The sequence below is a fragment of the Salmo salar genome, chromosome ssa04, assembly GCF_905237065.1.
Source record: "Salmo salar chromosome ssa04, Ssal_v3.1, whole genome shotgun sequence".
Taxonomy (NCBI): Eukaryota; Metazoa; Chordata; class Actinopteri; order Salmoniformes; family Salmonidae; genus Salmo; species Salmo salar.
The window spans coordinates 3,498,272-3,515,954 of NC_059445.1; the positions used below are offsets into that span (position 1 = coordinate 3,498,272).

Consider the following 17,683-nt stretch of genomic DNA (forward strand, 5'->3'; position numbering starts at 1 on the left):
TCTGGTGATGTAGAGGTGAATCCAGGCCCTGCAGTGCCTAGCTCCACTCCTACTCCCCAGGCGCTCTTTTGATGACTTCTGTAACCGTAATAGCCTTGGTTTCATGCATGTTAACATTAGAAGCCTCCTCCCTAAGTTTGTTTTATTCACTGCTTTAGCACACTTTGCCAACCCGGATGTCCTAGCCGTGTCAAATTTCCTGGCTTAGGAAGTCCACCAAAAACTCTGAAATCTTCATCCCTAACTACAACGTTTTCAGACAAGATAGAACGGCCAAAGGTGGCGGTGTTGCAATCTACTGCAGAGATAGCCTGCAGAGTTCTGTCCTACTATCCAGGTCTGTACCCAAACAATTTGAACTTCTACTTTTAAAAATCCATCTCTCTAAAAACAAGTCTCTCACCGTTGCTGCCTGCTATAGACCACCTCGGCCCCCAGCTGTGCTCTGGATACCATATGTGAAATGATTGCCCCCATCTATCTTCAGAGCTCGTGCTACTAGGTGACCTAACCTGGGACATGCTTAACACCCCAGCCATCCTATAATCCAAGCTTGACACCCTCAATCGCACACAAATTATTAATGAACCCACCAGGTACCACCCCAAAGCCGTAAACACTGGCATAGATATCATCCTAACCAATTTGCCCTCTAAATACACCTCTGCTGTTTTCAACCAAGATCTCAGTGATCACTGCCTCACTGCCTGCATCCGTAATGGGTCTGCGGTCAAACGACCTCCACTCATCACTGTCAAACGCTCCCTGAAACATTTCAGCGAGCAAGCCTTTCTAATCGACCTGGCCCTAGTATCCTGGAAGGATATTGACCTCATCCCGTCAGTAGAGGATGCCTGGTTATTTTTTTTTTAAAGGCCTTCCTCACCATCTTAAATAAGCATGCCCCATTTAAGAAATTTAGAACCAGGAACAGATATAGCCCTTGGTTCTCCCCAGACCTGACTGCCCTTAACCAACACAAAAACATCCTATGGCATTCTGCATTAGCATCAAACAGCCCCTGTGATATGGAACTTTTCAGGGAAGTTAGAAACCAATATACACAGGCAGTTAGAAAAGCTAAGGCTAGCTTTTTCAAGCAGAAATTTGCTTCCTGCAACACAAATTCAAAAAAGTTATGGGACATTGTAAAGTCCATGGAGAATAAGAACACCTCCTCCCAACTGCCCACTGCACTGAGGATAGAAAACTCTGTCACCACCGATAAACCCACTATAATTGAGAATTTCAATAAGCATTTTTCTACGGCTGGCCATGCTTTCCACCTGGCTACCCCTACTGTAGTCAACAGCACTGCACTCCCCACAGCTACTCGCCCAAGCCTTCCCTATTTCTCCTTCTCCCAAATCCATTCAGCTGATGTTCTGAAAGAGCTGCAAAATCTGGAACCCTACAAATCAGCCGGGCTAGACAATCTGGACCCTTTCTTTCTAAAATTATCTGCCGAAATTATTGCAACCCTTATTACTAGCCTGTTCAACCTCTCTTTCTAGTCGTCTGAGATTCCCATAGATTGGAAAGCAGCTGCTGTCATCCCCTCTTCAAAGGTGAGGCCACTCCTGACCCAAACGGCTATAGAGCTATATCCATCCTACCCTGCCTTTCTAAAGTCTTTTGAAAGCCAAGTCAACAAACAGATTACCGACCATTTCGAATCCCACCGCACCTTCTCTGCTATGCAATCTGGTTTCAGAGCTGGTCATGGGTGCACCTCAGCCACGCTCAAGGTCCTAAAAAGATATCGTAACCGCCATCGATAAGAAACAATACTGTGCTGCCGTTTTCATTGAACTGGCCAAAGCTTTCGACTCTGTCAATCACCACATCCTCATCGGCAGACTCAATAGCCTTGCTTTCTCTAATGATTGCATCGCCTGGTTCACCAACTACTTCTCTGATAGAGTTCAGTGTGTCAAATCGGAGGGCCTGTTGTCCGGACCTCTGGCAGTCTCTATGGGGGTGCCACAGGGTTCAATTCTTGGGCCAACTCTTTTCTCTGTATACATCAATGATGTCGCTCTTGCTGCTGCTGAGTCTCTGATCCACCTCTACGCAGACGACACCATTCTGTATACTTCTGGCCCTTCTTTGGACACTGTGTTAAAACCTCTTACATCTAGACGTTCCGCTAGCGGAACACCTGCTCCAATATCCAATGATAGGCGTGGCGCGAATTACAAATTCCTCAAAAATACAAAGACTTCAATTTTTCAAACATATGACTATTTCACAGCATTTTAAAGACAAGACTCTCCTTTATCTAACCACACTGTCCGATTTCAAAAAGGCTTTACAGCGAAAGCAAAACATTAGATTATGTCAGCAGAGTACCAAGCCAGAAATAATCAGACACCCATTTTTCAAGCTAGCATATAAAGTCACAAAAACCCAGAAGACAGCTAAATGCAGCACTAACCTTTGATGATCTTCATCAGATGACACACCTAGGACATTATGTTATACAATACATGCATGTTTTGTTCAATCAAGTTCATATTTATATCAAAAAACAACTTTTTACATTAGCATGTGACGTTCAGAACTAGCATACCCCCCGCAAACTTCCGGAGGAATTTGCTAACAATTTACTAAATTACTCACGATAAACGTTCACAAAAAGCATAACAATTAGTCAACTTCGTCAGAATGCACTCCCAGGACTGCTACTTCAATAACAAATGTTGGTTTGGTCCAAAATAATCCATCGTTATATCCAAATTGCGGCGTTTTGTTCGTGCGTTCCAGACACTATCTGAAAGGGTAAATAAGGGTCGTGCGCATGGTGCAATTCGTGACAAAAAAAATCTAAATATTCCATTACCGTACTTCGAAGCATGTCAACCGCTGTTTAAAATCCATTTTTATGCCATTTTTCTCGTAAAAAAAGCGATAATATTCCGACCGGGAATGTCCATTTAGCTAAACAGAGGAAAGTAAACAAAGCTTTCGGTCGACGCGGGCACGAGCCTGAGTCTCACAGTACTGTAACCAGCCACTACCCAAACGCGCTACTTTGTTTCAGCCAGAGCCTGCAAAGCCATGATTCAGCTTTTTACCGCCTTCTGAGACCCTATGGCAGCCGTAGGAAGTGTCACGGGACAGCTAAGATCCTCACTCTTCAATAAACAGAGACAAGAAGAACGACACCTTGTCAGACAGGGCACTTACTGCATGAAACCTTCTCAGTTTTTTGCCTGCCAAATGAGTTCTGTTATACTCACAGACACCATTCAAACAGTTTTAGAAACTTTAGGGTGTTTTAAATCCATATGTAATAAGTATATGCATATTCTAGTTACTGGGTAGGAGTGGTAACCAGATTAAATCGGGTACGTTTTTTATCCAGCCGTGAAAATACTGCCCCATAGCCATAACAGGTTAACAACCCTCCAGACGAGCTTCAATGCCATACAACTCTCCTTCCATGGCCGCCAACTGCTCCTAAATACAAGTAAAACTAAATGCATGCTCTTCAACCGATCGCTGCCTGCACCTGCCCGCCTGTCCTGCATCACTACTCTGGACGGTTCTGACTTAGAATATGTGGACAACTACAAATACCTAGGTGTCTGGTTAGACTGTAAACTCTCCTTCCAGACTCACATCAAACATCTCCAATCCAAAGTTAAATCAAGAATTGGCTTCCTATTTCGCAACAAAGCATCCTTCACTCATGCTGCCAAACATACCCTCGTAAAACTGACCATCCTACCGATCCTCGACTTCGGGGATGTCATTTACAAAATAGCCTCCAATACCCTTCTCAACAAACTGGATGCAGTCTATCACAGTGCCATCCATATTGTCACCAAAGCCCCATATACTACCCACCACTGCGACCTGTACGCTCTCGTTGGCTGGCCTTCGCTTCATAATCGTCGCCAAACCCACTGGCTCCAGGTCATCTACTAGACCCTGCTAGGTAAAGTCCCCCCTTATCTCCGCTCACTGGTCACCATAGCAGCACCCACCTGTAGCACGCGCTCCAGCAGGTATATCTCTCTGGTCACCCCCAAAGCCAATTCCTCCTTTGGCCGTCTCTCTTTCCAGTTCTCTGCTGCCAATGACTGGAACGAACTACAAAAATTCTCTGAAACTGGAAACACTTATCTCCCTCACTAGCTTTAAGCACCAGCTGTCAGAGCAGCTCACAGATCACTGCACCTGTACATAGCCCATCTATAATTTAGCCCAAACAACTACCACTTCCCCTACTGTATTTATTTATTTTATTTATTTTATTTTGCTCCTTTGCACCCCATTATCTCTATTTCTACTTTGCACTTTCTTCTATTACATATCTACCATTCCAGTGTTTTACTTGCTATATTGTATTTACTTTGCCACCATGGACTTTGTTGCCTTTACCTCCCTTATCTCACCTCATTTGCTCACATTGTATATAGACTTATTTTTCTACTGTATAATTGACTGTATATTTGTTTTACTCCATGTGTAACTCTGTGTTGTTGTATGTTGTCGAACTGCTTTGCTTTATCTTGGCCAGGTCGCAATTGTAAATGAGAACTTGTTCTCAACTTGCCTACCTGGTTAAATAAAGGTGAAATAATAATGTTAAAAAAATATTCCAAATAGCTTTATCCTTATTCATTAATTTTGTACAACCATTAGATGTAAGTCTCACAACTGAGGCTATGATATAAACAGAGCCATGGTAATGTGGCCGTATTGTCTCTCATGAGTTTCACAAAAGTGTACCAAACGGACCAGTTCGTAGCTGGATTCTTCACTGATCTTTTATGCCTTCTCCAGAACATAAATGTCATTTGGTTCTCCAGTCCTGTGAGGTGGACAAATTCCTGGGTTCTTTCTATGAAACCCACCTCTCTGTATGCTGTGGCCATGAGAGTGCCGCAGAGGGCAATGTGATGACACTGTGTTTTCTGTCTGTGCCAGTTCTCTTGTTTGTTCAAGACTACCAGCGTTTAGTGTCTCAGCGCCTGCTTTTTCCAGTCTCTCTTTTCCCGCCCTCCTGGTTTTGACCCCTGCCTGTCCTGACTCCGAGCCCACCTGCCTGACCACTCTGCCTGAGCCTGCCTGCCGTCCTTTACCTGTGCCCCCACTCTGGATTACCGACCTCTGCCTGACCTGACCCTGGGCCTGCCTGCCGTCCTGTACCTTGGCCCCACTACTCTGGATTATCAACCCCTGCCCGCCTTGACCTGTTGTTTGCCTGCCACAGTTGTTACAATAAACATTGTTACCTCTACACAGTCTGCACATGGGTCTTAACTGAAACCTGATATATAGTACATTCACATTTTCAGTTTTAAAGTGTCAGAGATTATATGATACAGCAGAGAGAACAGTCCTTCTATACTCCATGTTAGATCAGCTATTATACAGTAGAGAACAGTCCTTCTAGACTACATGTTAGATCAACTATTATACAGTAGAGAACAGTCCTTCTAGACTCCATGTTAGATCAACTATTATACAGTAGAGAACAGTCCTTCTAGACTCCATGTTAGATCAACTATTATACAGTAGAGAACAGTCCTTCTAGACTCCATGTTAGATCAACTATTATATAATAGAGAACAGTCCTTCTAGACTCCATGTTAGATCAACTATTATACAGTAGAGAACAGTCCTTCTAGACTCCATGTTAGATTAACTATTATACAGTAGAGAACAGTCCTTCTAGACTCCATGTTAGATCAACTATTATATAATAGAGAACAGTCCTTCTAGACTCCATGTTAGATTAACTATTATACAGTAGAGAACAGTTCATTGTATTGTTATTGTATATATTTTGTTTTATTTGTATTGTCTGTATTATATACTTGTTATATAATGTATTTGACAAGGTAAACTGAATAAGATGGAAGTAGTTTGTGATTTATTAAAGCTAAAGGAGCAACCAAACTGTCTACCATGTAACATACTGTATCTACCATGTAACATACTGTATCTGCCGTTTAACATACTGTATCTACCATGTAACAACCTGTATCTACCATGTAACATACTGTATCTACCACGTAACAACCTGTATCTACCATGTAACATACTGTATCTACCATGTAACATACTGTATCTACCATGTAACATTCTGTATCTACCATGTAACAACCTGTATCTACCATGTAACATTCTGTATCTGCCGTTTAACATACTGTATCTACCATGTAACATACTGTATCTACCATGTAACATACTGTATCTACCATGTAACATACTGTATCTACCATGTAACATTCTGTATCTGCCGTTTAACATACTGTATCTACCATGTAACATACTGTATCTACCATGTAACATTCTGTATCTACCATGTAACATACTGTATCTACCATGTAACATTCTGTATCTGCCATTTAACATACTGTATCTACCATGTAACATACTGTATCTACCATTTAACATACTGTATCTGCCATGTAACATACTGTATCTACCATGTAACATACTGTATCTACCATGTAAAATTCTGTATCTACCATGTAACATTCTGTATCTACCATGTAACATTCTGTATCTACCATGTAACATACTGTATCTACCATGTAACATACTGTATCTACCATGTAACAACCTGTATCTACCATGTAACATACTGTATCTACCATGTAACATACTGTATCTACCATGTAACATTCTGTATCTACCATGTAACATTCTGTATCTGCCGTTTAACATACTGTATCTAGCATGTAACATACTGTATCTACCATGTAACATTCTGTATCTACCATGTAACATACTGTATCTACCATGTAACATTCTGTATCTGCCATTTAACATTCTGTATCTACCATATAACATTCTGTATCTACCATGTAACATTCTGTATCTACCATGTAACATACTGTATCTAGCATGTAACATACTGTATCTACCATGTAACATATCTGCCCCTTTCATCGTATTTTTGCTCTGTGCCCTCGGCAAGACGCCTGGATGTGACAAAGACTTTGTATGACAAACGGGCAGTGGTAAAACAATGGGACTAGGAAACAGTGCTTGGTGACGACAGGAAATAGGTCTTCCTGTCTCAGTTTCTTGTGAAAAGTGCTGAGGGGAGAGCTTTGGCACGGGGGTCCACCCGAGAGGAGGCAGGCCAGGACACGGTGTGAACTGTTGGCTGACCCCTGTCTGCCACTGGGGACGTACTCCTAGGTCGGACACCCCTTCTTCCCCCAGGGGAATCAGTCGGGCGGGACCCAGATGCGGTAGCAGCAAAGAACCGCTTCCCCCACCGTCCACCTCTGGTACTGGAGCCAAACTGTTGGTTAACATCCTGATGGGGGTTTGGTGCTACAGAAAAACTTGGTGCCAGCGAGTTGTCCCCTCTTTGCCGCGAAGAGACACGACCAAGGAGTATAATAGTTAGCAGTACAGAGAGACGACCAAGGATAATCCTACTTCTCACAGATCCATCTGTATTGATAGGAACAGTCATAGTCCCACCAAGCTCCTGTGTCTGATGACCACGAGTAGAAATACACACAGTTCTCAGCCACGCCACCATTAGGTTCTCCACTGTTCCAATACCTGTAGAAGAAACAACACATAGAATCAGACTGTCCACTGTTCCAATACCTGTAGGAGCAACAACACATAGAATCAGGCTGTCCACTGTTCCAATACCTGTAGTAGAAACAACACATAGAATCAGGCTGTCCACTGTTCCAATACCTGTAGGAGCAACAACACATAGAATCAGACTGTCCACTGTTCCAATACCTGTAGAAGAAACAACACATAGAATCAGACTGTCCACTCTGAGCCTACTTCTCCAGACAGTGATGTCATAGTGACACAGAATTCATGAATGTCTTACTGTGTGGTCAGTGGTGTGTCGTCCACCCATTTCCAGGTCCCCTCAGTAACAGAGTCAGTCAGACCAACCCAGACATAGTTCTTTACCCCGCATAACCAATTGACAAATGTCTGTAGTAGTAGAAGAGAGACAACATTGTTAATACACAGCCATTACTGCTCGTTATTCTCTCTCTCTTTTTTTCTCTCTACCTCACACACACACCTGATCGTCTTCGCTTTTGATAACCACCAGGTCTGCTCCTCTATTTCTGCAGTCCTGTCTGCTCTCCTCCCAGGATTTGTACTCAGTAGAGACGTAGTAACAACTGCTACCAAGCTTCTTCCATCCTTGAGGACACACTGTAAGTTGAACATTTCTTGCTTTAGTCACTTTAATACAACATTGAATTAAGTATCAATCAGACACACAAGGAAGACACTAACTAATGGACGGTTTGGAAGTCAGTTTTTTCTCACATATTTCCTTTAATGTAAGTTGAATTGCCGTACGTGGCATTACATTTACATTTACATTTAAGTCATTTAGCAGACGCTCTTATCCAGAGCGACTTACAAATTGGTGCATTCACCTTATAATATCCAGTGGAACAACCACTTTACAATAGTGCATCTAAATCTTTTAAGGGGGGGGTTAGAAGGATTACTTTATCCTATCCCAGGTATTCCTTGAAGAGGTGGGGTTTCAGGTGTCTCCGGAAGGTGGTGATTGACTCCGCTGTCCTGGCGTCGTGAGGGAGCTTGTTCCACCATTGGGGTGCCAGAGCAGCGAACAGTTTTGACTGGGCTGAGCGGGAACTGTGCTTCCTCAGAGGTAGGGAGGCGAGCAGGCCAGAGGTGGATGAACGGAGTGCCCTTGTTTGGGTGTAGGGCCTGATCAGAGCCTGAAGGTACGGAGGTGCCGTTCCCCTCACAGCTCCGTAGGCAAGCACCATGGTCTTGTAGCGGATGCGAGCTTCGACTGGAAGCCAGTGGAGAGAGCGGAGGAGCGGGGTGACGTGAGAGAACTTGGGAAGGTTGAACACCAGACGGGCTGCGGCGTTCTGGATGAGTTGTAGGGGTTTAATGGCACAGGCAGGGAGCCCAGCCAACAGCGAGTTGCAATAATCCAGACGGGAGATGACAAGTGCCTGGATTAGGACCTGCGCCGCTTCCTTGTGTGAGGCAGGGTCGTACTCTGCGAATGTTGTAGAGCATGAACCTACAGGATCGGGTCACCGCCTTGATGTTGGTGGAGAACGACAGGGTGTTGTCCAGGGTCACGCCAAGGCTCTTAGCACTCTGGGAGGAGCATGTGAACTGAACAGAACAATCATTAGCCAATTTCACTCACCTTTCTGAACTAAAGATTGTTTCAGACATTCTGTGTCTTTTGTAGCTGGTCTCTCTCTTTGGTCAGGCTGTTGTTACTGGTCTGTAGCTGGACTCTCTCTTTGGTCAGGCTGTTGTTGCTGGTCTGTAGCTGGTCTCTTTCTGCAGTCAGGGTGTTGTTACTGGTCTGTAGCTGGTCTCTCTCTTTGGTCAGGGTGTTGTTACTGGTCTGTAGCTGGTCTCTCTCTTTGGTCAGGGTGTTGTAACTGGTCTGTAGCTGGTCTCTCTGGTCAGGGTGTTGTAGCTGGTCTGTAGCTGGTCTTTCTCTTTGGTCAGGGTGTGGTAACTGGTCTGTAGCTGGTCTCTCTCTCTGGTCAGGGTGTTGTATCTGGTCTGTAGCTGGTCTCTCTCTTTGATCAGGGTGTTGTATCTGGTCTGCAGCTGGTCTCTTTCTGCAGTCAGGGTGTTGTTACTGGTCTGTAGCTGGTCTCTCTCTTTGGTCATGGTGTTGTATCTGGTCTGTAACTGGTCTCTCTCTTCAGTCAGGGTGTTAGAACTGGTCTGTAGCTGGTCTCTCTCTTTGATCAGGGTGTCGGAACTGGTCTGTAGCTGGTCTCTCTCTTTGATCAGGGTGTTAGAACTGGTCTGTAGCTAGTCTCTCTCTTTGGTCAGGGGTGTTGGAACTGGTCTGTAGCTGGTCTCTCTCTTTGGTCAGGGTGTTGTAACTGGTCTGTAGCTGGTCTCTCTGGTCAGGGTGTTGTAGCTGGTCTGTAGCTGGTCTTTCTCTTTGGTCAGGGTGTGGTAACTGGTCGGTAGCTGGTCTCTCTCTCTGGTCAGGGTGTTGTATCTGGTCTGTAGCTGGTCTCTCTCTTTGATCAGGGTGTTGTATCTGGTCTGCAGCTGGTCTCTTTCTGCAGTCAGGGTGTTGTTACTGGTCTGTAGCTGGTCTCTCTCTTTGGTCATGGTGTTGTATCTGGTCTGTAACTGGTCTCTCTCTTCAGTCAGGGTGTTAGAACTGGTCTGTAGCTGGTCTCTCTCTTTGATCAGGGTGTTAGAACTGGTCTGTAGCTGGTCTCTCTCTTTGATCAGGGTGTTAGAACTGGTCTGTAGCTAGTCTCTCTCTTTGGTCAGGGTGTTGGAACTGGTCTGTAGCTGGTCTCTCTCTTTGGTCAGGGTGTTGGAACTGGTCTGTAGCTGGTCTCTCTCTTTGATCAGGGTGTTAGAACTGGTCTGTAGCTGGTCTCCCTCTTTGGTCAGGGTGTCGGAACTGGTCAATTGGTTTCTCTCTGTGAAATAATACAATCAACAACCAAGATAAAAGTGGAAAAGTTAATCAGACATTTCCCGGATTGAGGTCAATTTCAATACCAGTCAATTCAGGAAGTACACTGGAATTATTTTCAATTAGAAACGTGGAATTGGAATTTGGTGTATTTTCTTAATTAAATTGAATGGAATTGAACCCTCGTCATTACACCACTGATGATGAAGAATGTTTGAGTGAGAACATAAACTCACGGTAGAGTAACAGGCCTATGATCCAAGCCAGCAGGAGAACACACAGCATCCCCAGACACACTGCAGCAGTTGGGAAATGTCTCTTCCACCTCCAAAGATACACTGAAGCACATATTATTATCATAAGAACTTGATCATCTATATGTCTTTCTTTCCAGTTGCTCTTTGAATCACTGAGGGAAATACACAAGCTTGACAAGGGACAGAACACTAGAACTGAGTTCCAGCACCTCACATATTCTACTGTTTGAGTTCCAGAACCTCTTACAGAATATTGGCTTAAAGGCTGAGTTCAGGCACCCAAAATGTCTGCCGGCATCTATTTAAATCCAAATCACATTCCATTTGTCAATTGCTTCATAAAACAACAGGTGTATGCTAATAGTGAAATGCTGACTTATGGGTCATTTTCCAACAATGCAGAGAGAAATAAATAGAAATACTGACAAGGATTAAATAACGAATAACATTAACAAGTAAAAATAACATGGCTATATACAGGGAGTACCAATACAGTGTTGATGTGCAGGGGTACAAGGTAACCAGAAAATTTATTTTCCAAATTTTGTGTTAGTCTGAATAAAATTAAAATAATTGTCACTGTTCTGGAAATATGTTTTTAGAAATGTTTACAAATGAATTAAAAATGAAAAGCTGGAGTATTGTGAGTCAATAATTATTCAACCCCTTTATGGCAAGTCTAAATAAGTTCAGGATTAAACATTTGTTTAACAAGTCACATAATAAGTTGCAAGGACTCACTCTGTGTGCAATAATAGTGTTTAATATGATTTTGTACCCCACACATACTGTATCTGTAAGGTCCTCAGTCGAGCAGTGAATTTCAATCACAAATTCAACCACAAAGACCAAGGTGGTTTTCCAATGCCTCGCAAAGGGCACCTATTGATAAGTAAAAAAGAAATACAGATGTTGAATATCCGTTTGAGCATGGTGAAGTTATTACACTTTGGATGGTGTATCAATATACCCAGTCACTAAAAAGATACAGGAGTCCTTCTTAACTCAGTTGCCGGAGAGGAAGGAAACCGCTCAGGGATTTCACCATACGGCCAATGGTGACTTTAAAACAGTTACAGAGTTTAATGGTTGTGAAAACTGAGGATGGATCAACATTGTAGCTACTCCTCAACACTAACCTACTTGACAGAGTGAAAATAAGGAAGCTGTCCAAAATAAATAATACTGTTAAAAGTGTGGCAAAGAAATTACAATTTTGTCCTGAATACAAAGTGTTGTATTGGATTTTCCCAAAACATAACACATTGGAGTACCACTCTCCATAGTTTCAGGATTAAAAAAAGAAACGGACTGGAATTAAACAGGCAAAATCCTACAGAAAAACCTGGTTGTTTGCTTGCCACCAGACACTGGGAGAAAATTTCACCTTTCAGTTGGACAATAACCTAAAACACAAGGCCAAATCTACACTGGTAGCACCCGACACCGGAGATGAGAAGCAGGTATGGGGAGTAAAAATGTAATAAGGAACAGACATGAAACAAGACAGGCACAGCGTCAGCACACGGGCAGAACAACGACATTCGACAATCAATGCGGCAGCAGGGGAACAGAGATAGGGAACTGACAAATATAGGGGAGGTAATTTCGCTGATGCGCGTGACGTGGAAAGGCAGGAGTGCGTAATGCTGGGGAGCCTGGCGTCTTCGAGCAGCAGGGGGAGGGGGAGCAGGCGTGACAACACTGGAGTTTGCAGAGTTACAGGTTTGACTTAAATCTGCTTGAAAATCTACCGTAAGACTTGAAAATGGTTGTCTAGCAATTCTCAACAACCAACTTGACAGAATGGGGTGAAGAATTTTGAAAATAATTTTGAATACCAATGTTACCAATGAATACCAATACCAGGCCAAATATATACACTCCTGTCTTATAACATGAATATCTGAACAGTCTTTATATCTATTATAGACGTTTGTGACGTACAGCAGGTCAGCCACCAGGGGGAGACTCGTCGAGGCCTGGTGACAGATGGAGTATACATCACAAGGCGATGGCTCCATCTGCTGGACGTGCCAGGTCTCGACGGGCTCTCCGGCCAGGACTAATTGGGGCTGATTGGGAGCTGGTGAGTAATCAAGGACTAACTGCTCACCAGCTGTACAAATCCCATAAAGCTGCCAGAAGGGCAGCACACAGGGGAGAGAGTGGGGGAAGAAAGGACTCCCGAATATTTGGGGACGGTTTCAGAGGTAACAGGAGTGAGTTCAGTTTTTGATCCCAACAGGATACAGCAAGACTCGGAGCCCAGAAGACGGTATCCCGGAGAGGGTCTCATGGGGGAGACCTATCCTTTTCTTTTGAACTATTATTTTAATAAACACCTTTGAAACTGAGCTAATCCTTCTCTGTCCGTGTCTGATCTGTGTAAACGTTTTGACCCACCCCCTGGTCTGCCACAACGTGTTTGTGCAGTAGCGAACCTATAGGCATTCAGTATATGACAGGATCGTGATTCTGAAAGGACAGCAACCGTAATTCCAGCACACTCATGTAGGAGAGGGCACTTTTTATAAAACAAAAAGGGCCAGTAGTGTAGTGAAGGGTATACGCAGGTTTTCCCGTGGGCATTGTTATACTCACTTATTAATCCCCTACTGATGTGTATCGAAGTAGTGTAGTGGAGGTATACGACTTATCAATTATGCAGTACAATAGAGGAGTCGTACACAAAGTAGCCTACGCAATTGCAAAGCACGCGAAATATATTCACATGCGTGCCGCACACACAGCCTAGTTTCAGTGGAATATCATCTGCAAGCAGCCAGAGCACACAGCTTTCAATGGCCGATTACGGGAACGACGGAGGGAGAGGAAATTCGACGTCCAGGGATTCCACCTTGCCTTGGATCCCGGAAGTCCCCGACGGTCCCGTTGCAGAGAGAACTCAAAGCTTCCCGACCCCCGAGAGTCGTCGAAGTCGGCCGAGTCACCACCTCCCGAGCCTATGCAACTAGGCAGAACTGGGCTGTCGCCAGCAGAATGGCAATACAGGATCAACACGAAGAGTTGTCTATATTGCGGGATTCTTGGTCATTTTGTGTCCTCTTGTCCTTTAAAAGACCAGGCTCACCGGTAGGAGCGAGTACTCTGGTGGGTCATATGGAGAACAGGTCTGCTTCCCTTGCTCGCACCCCCTTTTCATGCCATTCTGCTGTGGTGTAACCAGTCTAACTCTCTTCGGGTCCTCATTGACTCTGGGGCCGATGAGAGCTTTTTGGACGCTACCCTGGCTTCCGAGCTGAACATTCCCATTCAGCCTCTCTCCACTCCCATGGATGTTAGAGCGCTGGACAGGTGCTCTATAGGCCGGTTCACTTATAATACCCCTCCCATCAACCTACAGGTGTCAGGGAATCACAGCAAGACTATTCAATTTCTCTTCATCAAGTCCCGTGGTTTTGGGATTCTCCTGGCTCCAGCGACACAATCCCCTCATCAACTGGTCAACTGGTCTACTGGTGCCATCATGGGCTGGAGTCCATTCTGCCTCGCCCATTGTCTGAAGTCAGCGCAACCTTCCCCGGGACGTCTTCCTGGGGGCTCAGAAAGTGCCCCGGACCTCTCCGCCATCCCCACAGAGCACCAGGATTTCCGGGAGGTGTTCAGTAAGGCCCAGGCCATTTCGCTTCCGCCGCACAGACCCTATGACTGCGGACCTTCTCCCTAGCAACACGCCACCCCGGGGACGCCTGTACTCTCTGTCAGTACCGGAGACCAAAGCTATGGAGACCTACATTGGGGCCTCCCTAGCTGCAGAATTTATCCATCCCTCTTCCTCTCCCACCGGTGCAGGGTTTTTCTTCGTGGAGAAAACGGACAAGACCCTGCGACTGTGCATTTACTAGCGAGGACTCAATGGCAGTAATGTTAACTTGTTATGGATAGGGGGCAGTATTTTCACGGCCGGATAAAAAACGTACCCAATTTAATCTGGTTATTACTCCTGCCCGAAAACTAGCATATGCATGTAATTAGTAGATTTGGATAGAAAACACTCCAAAGTTTCTAAAACTGTTTGAATGGTGTCTGTGAGTATAACAGAACTCAAATGGCAGGCCAAAACCTGAGAAGATTCTGTACAGGAAGTACCATGTCTGACCATTTCTTGGCCTTCTTTGTCATCTCTATCCAAAACAAAGGATCTCTGCTGTAACGTCACACTTTCTAACGCTCCCATAGGCTCTCAGAAGGCGGCAGAACATTGAATGATGACTCTGCTGTCCATGGCTGAAAAACAGTAGCGCATTTGGTAAGTGGTCGATCTAAGAACAATGAGATTGGGGCGCGCGTGCACGTGAAGAGTCCATTTTAGATTTTGAGTCTTTGAACGGAAAGGACGTCTCCCGGTCGGAATATTATCGCTTTAAAATCGCATAAAAATTGATTTTAAACAGCGTTTGACATGCTTCGAATTACGGTAATGGAATATTTTTTTTAAATTGTCACGATACGCGTCCGCGTCACCCTTCGATCACCCTTCGGATAGTGTCTTGAACGCAAGAACAAAACGCCGCTATTTGGATATAACTATGGATTATTTGGAACCAAACCAACATTTGTTGTTGAAGTAGAAGTCCTGGGAGTGCATTCTGATGAAGAACAGCAAAGGTAATCCAATTTTTCTTATAGTAAATCTGAGTTCGGTGAGTACCAAACTTGGTGGGTGTCAAATTAGCTAGCCCGTGATGGCGAGCTATCTACCCAGAATATTGCAAAATGTGCTTTCACCGAAAAGCTATTTTAAAATCGGACACCGCGATTGCATAAAGGAGTTCTGTATCTATAATTCTTAAAATAATTGTTATGTTTTTTGTGAACGTTTATCGTGAGTAATTTAGTAAATTCACCGGAAGTGTTCGGTGGGTATGCTAGTTCTGAACGTCACATGCTAATGTAAAAAGCTGGTTTTTGATATAAATATGAACTTGATTGAACAAAACATGCATGTATTGTATAACATAATGTCCTAGCATTGTCATCTGATGAAGATCATCAAAGGTTAGTGCTGCATTTAGCTGTGGTTTGGGTTTATGTGACATTATATATAGCAGCGTTTTGTTCTTGCGTTCAAGACACTATCCGAAGGGTGACGCGCCGGCGCATATCGTGCCAAAAACTTCTAAATATTCCATTACCGTACTTCGAAGCATGTCAAACGCTGTTTAAAATCAATTTTTATGCGATTTTTCTCGTAAAATAGCGATAATATTCCGACCGGGAGACGTCGTTTTTGTTCAAAGACTGAAAATGTCAAATGAACTCTTCACGTGCACGCGTGCGCCCGTCTCATTGTTCTCAGATCGACCACTATCCAAATGCGCTACTGTTTTTCAGCCAGGGACTGCAGAGTCATCATTCCCCGTTCTGGCGCCTTCTGAGAGCCTATGGGAGCCTTAGAAAATGTCACGTTATTAAACATAAAGAGGCTATAGAAGGCCAAGAAATTGTCAAAGAGGGCACTTCCTGTATGCAATCTTCTCAGGTTTTGGCCTGCCATATGAGTTCTGTTATACTCACAGACACCATTCAAACAGTTTTAGAAACTTTAGGGTGTTTTCTATCCAAATCAAACAATTATATGCATATTGTAGTTTCTGGGCAGGAGTAGTAACCAGATTAAATCGGGTACGTTTTTTATCCGGCAGTGAAAATACTGCCCCTATCCTAAACAGGTTAACGTAAAAATGCAATAATATTCCAACCGGACAATAGCGTATTCATTCCAGGAGAAAAAGAAGGAACGGCAGCGCTCGTGGGCTCGCGCATCACCAAGCCCTTTGTCCTCAGGCAGTCCACTCATTGACTGAGCTACTATTCTCTGCCCAGTAACAGGAGAAGGATGAAAAAACTTTCTAAAGGCTGTTAACAGCCAATGGAAGCCTTAGGAAGTGCAATGTGACCCCACAGACACTGTAGTTTCGACAATTCTCAGATTTCCCACTTCCTGGTTGGATTTTTCTCAGGTTTTTGCCTACCATATGAGTTATGTTATACTCACAGACATCATTCAAACAGTTTTAGAAACTTCAGAGTGTTTTCTATCCGAATCTACTAATACTATGCAAATATTTGACTCTGGGCCCGAGTATTAGGCAGTTTACTCTGGGCACGCTTTTCAACCGAAAATACTGCTCCCTATACCCTAAAAAGTTAAGCTGCATCCCTGCGCCTTCTTCTCCCACCGCCTCAATGCCACGGAGAGAACTACGCTGTGGGGAATTGGGAGCTTCTCGCGGTGAAGATGGTATTGGAGGAATGGGGGCACTGGCTGGAAGGGGCGGAACATCTGTTCATTGTGTGTACCGACCACAAAAACCTGGAGTATCTCCGCACCGCCAAGAGCCAAGCGCCTCAACTCCAGGCAAGCAAATGGGCCCTGTTGTTTACCCTGTTCAACTTTTCCCTCTCTTACCGGCCAGGGTCCAAGAACTTCAAGCCGGATGCCCTGTTTCGCAGCTATAGCCATACTTTCCACCGCGGAGCTCGAGACCATCCTTCCCACCTCATACCTGGCGACGGCACTCAGCTGGCTTATAAGGAAACAGGTCCCGGAGGCACAGCGGTCCCAGCCGAACCCTGGGGGGGCCCAGATAACCGAATATTTGTGCCTGACGCTGTCCACTCCAGTACTGGAGTTGGCCCATTCTCCCAGGCTTGCCTGTCACCCGGGCTCCCGTCGGACACTGGGCTTCATGCGACAACGCTTTTGGTGGCCTACTATGGTTTCGGATGTCGCAGGCTGCACGGTCTGTAAGCAGAACAAGACTCCTCGGCAAGCTCCGGCTGGTCTACTTCAACCACTGCCTGTCCCTCATTCTCCCTGGTCCCACATATCCCTGGATTTCGTCACAGGTCTCCCCCCGTCTGAGGGCAACACTGCCATCCTGACTGTGGTCGACCGGTTTTCCAAAGTCGCCCACTTCATTTCTCTCCCCAAACTACCCTCTGCCAAAGAGACGGCCCAGCTCATGGTGCAGCA

The 17,683-nt window shown here is 44.6% G+C and overlaps 1 long non-coding RNA gene across 1 annotated transcript; it reads right to left on the minus strand.

Moving 5' to 3' along the window:
* Positions 1–7,839: 7,839 nt before the first annotated feature.
* On the minus strand, positions 7,840–9,204 carry LOC123742383 (uncharacterized). The gene is made up of 3 exons (XR_006769512.1): positions 9,164–9,204; positions 8,036–8,172; positions 7,840–7,941 (listed from the first exon to the last, which is right to left on the minus strand). It is a non-coding gene; the product is annotated as an uncharacterized lncRNA (long non-coding RNA).
* Between the last annotated feature and the right edge of the window lie 8,479 nt (positions 9,205–17,683).